Here is a 7224-nt window from a genome sequence, read left to right as displayed (position 1 = left end):
GGTTTTATTGTGCTTGTTAATGAATTTCCCGCCCACAGACAGCTTATCAGGTGAGGATGGCCTTACTGGTTTTACATATCTGAAAATAACTTCTGCTTAAACTTAGCCAATTGCTAAATTATATAGGCATCAAGGAGCTCTTCAGTGATCTCGTACGAACCCATGTTTACACATGTACACGCACACAGATCTGACCAAGATGACCTGTCCTCACATCATCAAGGAGACAATTTTTAAAGTTTGAATCCAAGTAAGTTAATTATCTAGTAGAAGAAATAAAGTCAATGACCCTCACAAGAACAAAAGACAATACAGAGTTGCTACAATAAAACATTTACAACAGAAAAAATGTAAGCAAAAATTACTAGATAGGCAAAGAAATGGAAAAATACAAACTCTACATAGGAAATACATTGTAGTCAATAAAAACAGGTTTAAAATGGCACTGATATTAGATTAAGCAGGCAAAATCATCAAAACAGGAATTATAAACATGTTCAAAGAATTAAAGACCAATGTGCAAATAATGAGTAAACTGAGTCTTTATTTCTCAGAGAAATGGAAACTAAGTTAATGGAAACTCAGTTAATGACAATTAACTGAAATGAAAATTTCACCTGATGGGCCCAACAACAGATTTAATCTATTGAGGGAAAAGTCAATGAACTTGAATATAGATCAATAGAGATTATCAGTACAACAGAGACAAAGCCCAGATTTGGTGTTTATATCCTGGAAATTCCACGTTATCTAACCAGTCATTCACAACCATCCTAAATCCCAAAACTAGTGTATCCCTCTTCACAATTCAGCAATTGCATTTCTTCACTATCTGTGACATATCTTAATTTTAGAAATCAATAGAAATATTGAGGAGATATTTGTCTTACTCTAAAGGTTAAAAAAAGATTTTTTTAGTGATTGCTGGTATTCCACAGTCATAATTCTCTTAGTTTTTATACTGACACAATTATATTCTATAACTGTTACATTGAAACCATATCTGCTGTCAAAAGAAAAAAAGATAAGGAACTCACACTTCTGGACAAATTTGTCCTGGCCATTTTTCCTAAGTTATGAGTTCATGAAACTCATATAAGTTCATGAAAATCAACTCATAATTATGAAAGAATCTCACTAATTGTAGAATATAAATATCTTAACACAATAACTAAGAAAAATACATGAAGGCTATGTTAACCAGTTGGATGAAAGTATTTCAAATTGTATACAGAAACAGTACACTGTACCCCATGATAGTATTAATGTACACTGCTAAGATTTAATTTTAAAAAAAGATAAAAAAAAGAACTGCTCCAGATTAAATGAAACTAAAGAAATAATACCCCCCCCCCAAAAAGTTTCAGTGCAATAGAGAATTTAGGATATGTTGTTAGACTGTAATTCTGATGAAAAGAAATCCATTAACTACATATTTGTAAATCTTTGACTTTTTAAAGGATTGATTAAGAAAGTCATGAATTATTTGTAAGTTTTTCATCATTCGTAATTTCAGGGTCACATTTAGGATGTTGTCCACTGATCTATGTTACGGATTTTCTTAGAGGAATCATACAATACATTTTCAGTATAGTTAGTGTAAAAGGAATTAGGATAGCTGCTTAGGAATTAATATACCTCATTCATCCAATACCCAAAACTCTGACTTTTGATCTTTCCTTTTTGTTTTCTTTTAATAATTTAATCTCTTTTCAAAATATAGCTTCCCATAAAGCAACCCTAATCATCAGTGCCTTATCAGTAAGACATAGATGCTATTAGACTCAAATGTGACCTGTATTTCAAGTTCAGGCTTTCTCATGCCATATACATGAACGTGGAATTCAGGTAATCAGATCACATTTTGCTTCTCTAAGATAATCAATAATTGTCATATTTTTATTAGGGGACTACTATGTAAAATAGAGTTATTTTGTGACTTTAAAATAAGTTACTTTGTCACAGAAATAAAAAATTCACATGATATCAAGAAGGACCACCAGAGATGGTTGTTTACTTCAAAAGAAGTTTTATTTTACAACATAAAAGAAAACTCCCATTCAGAAACAGCCAAAAGATATGCAGATTATTTCTTGGTTTTGCTTTCTATTGTTTAAGGGTGATAGATTTTTTTTAAAAGATTTAAAAATCTAGAACAATGTTCATTACAATTTCCCTTAAATTAAAAAAAAAAAAAACCTATTTGAAAAACTCTATTTAGTTGTCCTATTGAATGGCATGAGGAAATTACTGAAAGAATATTAAGCACTTTCTGCATTTGGTAGGTATTTTGCTTAAGTATTTGATTCCCCACAACTTGATGAGATCAGTGTTGTTATCCACAATTTGTAGACAACACAACATTAAGTGAGATTAGGAACTGAAATATTAAGAATTAAAACATTCTGTGAAAAGTCAAGAAGTTTGGAAATAGCTGAAGCAAGATTGGAACCATCTATCTGTCCCAAATCCCCACAAACAAAAAATTCAATGTTCCTTCTCATTTAGCACTGTCCATCGAAATGTGTGTGTTTCTGATTAAGCATACCTGGGTATTGTTTTGCTATAAAATTTTATCATCAAAAACAAGGTTATTACCAGCGATTTAGAAATGTTGCATATCAAATCCTCTCATATTACTGGACTGCCAATATTTCTAATTACAACAAAAGGTGTTATCTTTTCCCTATCAACAGCATTACCTATGACCTATTCATCATATTTCAAATGTAAAAACTGAGAAACAGTGTATATTAGGTAACCTTGCCCAAGGTCATGAAGCCAGTGTGCCCGAGAGGCAAGATAAGAACAGATTCACGTTTTCCAAAAGATAATCCTGTACCCCCTTTCCATGAAGAGTAAGATACTAGCAAGAATGCTTTTGCTGTGTCTGTTAGTTTGGCATATCTTGACATTGGTTATTTACAGTCTTTGTTACAAGGTTGCCTAGTATATGTTTAATTTCTTCTTCTTGTTTTAGAAAAGAACAACTAAAAAAAAAAAAAAAAGGCTTACTAACCCTGTTAAATAAATGCTTATTTATTTGAATTTGTGACATTCCATTTAGACAAATTTGCTGTTTTGTTTACCTAATCATGGTATTGTTAAAATCCACAGCTGCCTTTGATTCAATGTGAGATGCTTTAGATACACTGCCTGTCCAAGTATATTTGTATCCTCGCAGATTCGAAGCCTCACACCTCACTACACACTTAACAGCTTACAGAAACAGCATCCTACTCGTGTGGGGTGTCAGATAGTAGCTCTCACAACAATGCCTCTTTTGATTATATATTTAATATAACTTATTCATAGTCTATTTAGCTGTGGCTTATTAAAAAGGTCTCAAGCCTCATGGAAATTGGTTTGTCATTTTAAAATAAAGCATCTGTGCGTTTTCAGAATCTTTCCAATGATGCGGATATGGCTTGATTGCTTACTTCTTTTTGAGAAAGGAAATTATTTTCTGTTCTGACTCAACCTTTTTTTTTTTTTAAACAAAATCCCCCTGTCTCTAAAGGGACAACTTAATAGAATTATGCCTTCCGTTTACCCCTAGAGGCTGGGAAGAAGGAGAGGAATGGTTTAGGGTGAAAGCAGAATTCCCGTGCCTACAAATCGAGCCTGTTAATGGAAAAGACTTCTCATCCATAGCTACGGTCCCACTAGCATAACAACATAATTAGCTTTGGAGTTTTAGTAATTACCATCCTGATTCCCAAGGAAAACAGTCTTGAAACTACTGCTGTGTAATCACAAAGAAAATTGTACAGTTTCCTGTTTAAATTTACTTTATCTCATAAACAGAAATATTTGTTAAAGACCATGCGATAAAGGACCAAGCTTGAAAAAAAAAACCTCTCCAGTTCCAGAGATCTTTCAGAGGTCTCTCTCTAGAGCTTCAAGTCAACAATTCTGTGTCCCAGTCGCCTTTAACCATTGGCAGCCACATCTGGAACATTGGGGACATTAAATTTAAAAAACTCAGGCTGTTCCATCCCATCCTTCCTAGGACTCATTTTAAAATGTGCTTCTGATCTAAGAGTCAATCTCTTGTCTCTTTTATCCTTTATACTTGTTTTTCATAATTACTTTCTTATACTCATACTTCAAGATATTTCATTCTCTACTAAAGAGTGTAGTGCAAAAGAAAAAAAAAAGGTATAATCTTCAAATTAGCTCTTACTACTTCTGTGACCACAGTGAAGTAACTGGACTTATTTTCAACTGAGTTTTAGTTTTTCAACTGAGTACATAAAATATACTCATAAAACTCCCTGGCTCATAAAATATATTTAGTAAGCCATGTCTATTGTTCATAATATTGATCAGTTATGGCAGGCTGTACGTCATTTCTCATGACATATCTCTCGCAAACTTACTTTTGCTCTAAGGAGAAGAAATTCCACTGTCTTTTCAGTCATTAATCCTTTATCTCCTTCCTTGAGCTGAAGACTAGAATTCCATGGTAACACTCAACCAACCCCCTTGAATGTCACTTTCCCCCATGCCAGGGTTCTGTTTTGTACTGTGCCTCCAAGTAGCAGAAAGTTTCTTTCTCAGAAATCTGAATCTTCTTTCCTTTCATCATTCTCTTTTTCTTATTATTATCATTAACTAATATACAGTAGAACTTCCGTAGCTGACCACCTCCCTATATTGACCACCATGTTAAGTTGACCTAATTTTCATAGACAGGACTTGCACCACATGTATGTGTCTGTACAGTAGGCCTGGTTCCTTGTGTTGACCACCTCTGTATATTGACCAGTTGGTTCCAGTCCCTTGGGTGGCCAACTTACTCAAGTTCTACTGTAGTGGATTATTGTAGGCCACTTAGATTAATCTCTAGGACTCAAGAACCCTTCCTCCAACTACTCAGAATGTTAGCTACTGATAGCACATCACTGAGTTTCACTCCAGGAACAGTTTGCATTTATGGAAAGCAACATGCCTTCCTGAGGGTATTCTGCATATAACACAAGGTTTAGTCCAGGTTCTGTGGTATTCTGCATGGAATGCAAGGTTGTGGTATAGGTCCTGAGGTCTGGTCTCTCATCTTCCTTCAGAAAGACTGTAAAATGCCAGTCCAGCTGCAAAACTTGCCCTGGGATCTGCTCAGACTTCCTTTGCTACTACTTAGTTCAGCCTCTCCTTCTGCCCAGTCCTGCACTCAGAATACTCAGATGTTATTCCCAACATCACTCCTTAAAAAAAAAAAAAGAAAACCTGCCCAGAAATTTCAGAGTCTCTGATTCTGTTTCCAGAGACCAGATCCATGACAGTAGGTACCAGATGTGATTCTAGAAAGTATGGGAATTTGAATCAGCATCACTGGCTGGCTAGCAATAAGATTGCTGTCAGTTGGTGTTAAGCCAATAGCCCTAAGAATAAATTTGTGATGCAATATTAGAAAGTTCACTAGTAATGAACTAGGATGGGATATCAAAGGATGGAACTGTATCACAAGTACAGTATCAGAGTTGTTAAGGAGCTTTGAATAAAATAATGGTTATGGTATTATGGATGCATTAGAGAAAGACACAGAAAGACTTGAGGTAACTGATGTACAATATGAGGCCAAGTGTGAAAGCCAGAAGTGCTCACTGCAACTTTTAAACAACATGTCTCTCCTGCAGCTACAGGTCAAAAGAAGCTGAAGACCAGTTTCAGAATGTAATTTTAAGTGTGGCAGAGTTCTAAAAAAAATCTAATTCTCAATCATAGCATGTCTATTGTGCTAAGATTATAGCATGGCTGGGGAAAACATGGGATCTTTAGAAATAGGAATATTGGTGATACTACACTTGCAAATTGTTAATAACTAGAATATCTGGAGCTGTAGAAGTAGCATACTCCTCCTTGTAAAAGGCTGTAAGCCCCCCTGCCCCACACCATTTCAGAGACATCTGCCTTGCAAGAATACATGTCCTCTTCCTCTCCCTTAAGGGCTATTCTCACTTCCTCTTTCACCCGCCCGACCAGTAAGTAGAATCAAGTTACATATCACCAGGCTGAGGACTGCAGAGCTTTCGAAGGGAGGAAGGCACTACATGCTGAAGGATGTACAGGACCCAGCCAGCAGGTGCCAAGAAGAGCCAGTAGAGTATATAGGGACTGGATCCTCAGGATGCTGGATAAGGACCAAAGAGTAGAAATGTAGATACGGAAGATTATATTAACATAACAATGTTAATATGTAGCATTAACATCCTGATAAAACCTTTAATATATGGTACTAAAACACTGCTGTGGAGCTTATTTCAAAATTCAAAAAAATCAATAAAGTAAGTGACATAGAAATGCCAAAAAAGCTGTTACAAAAGGAGAAGGAATAAAATTTTTTTAAAAATAGGCTTGGAGCTTGTAGCACAGTGCCAACCACATGCCCCAAGGGTGGTGGGTTCAAACCTGGCCTGGGCCAGCTAAACAACAAGGAGAACTGCAACAAAAAAACAGCCGGGCATTGTGGCAGGCACCTGTAGTTCCAGCTACATGGAAGGCTAAGGCAAGAGAATCACTGAAGCCCAAGGGTGTGAGGTTGCTGTGAGCTGTGATGCCACAGCACTCTACTGAGGGTGACATAGTGAGACTCTGTCTCAAATAAATAAATAAATAAATAAATAAATAAATAATAGGGCATGATAGAATAAATACACTATGTAATGACCAAAAAAAAAAGAAGAAGAAGAAGAAAAGAAATCTCCCTGAGTGACCATTCTGATGCGGGGCCATGAAGGTGTTGTGTGTACCAAAGCATTAAGAAATTCTCTGGCAAAAAGAAGCACTGGCATTTTTCAAGAAGTTTAATGCCTTTTGTAAGGAAAGATTGAAGCACATGGTATGATTATAGACTTACCTTCCTTATAACAATGTCAATGATAATATTTCAAAAAAAATAGAGGCCATGTGGTGGGGCTTACCAAGCAGAAGCAACAATGGTGCAATTATTGTTTGGGGCAGTAGTTCACAGTGAAAGTCAGAAGGGCTCCACTTGAAAAGAGGAATGGAGATATTTAATGGATTACCACATTCCCAGGGGCATGGTAGATGGACAGTTAAAAGGTTATTGATCTATCTACATAACTACAACAAATCAGTGATTGATAACCAGGAGGCTGAAGGCAGCTGCTTCAATAAAGTTATGATCTCTTTCCAAGTTTTAAACTATAATAAATCAATGATTGATAACTAGGAAGCAAAAAAAAGCAGTTGCTCTGATAT

The sequence above is a fragment of the Otolemur garnettii genome, unplaced genomic scaffold (genome assembly GCF_000181295.1).
Source record: "Otolemur garnettii isolate 467f Iridium unplaced genomic scaffold, OtoGar3 scaffold00024, whole genome shotgun sequence".
In the NCBI taxonomy this organism is placed as follows: Eukaryota; Metazoa; Chordata; class Mammalia; order Primates; family Galagidae; genus Otolemur; species Otolemur garnettii.
The sequence above is the reverse complement of the archived record's forward strand: the minus strand, read 5'-3'. Positions refer to the sequence as shown.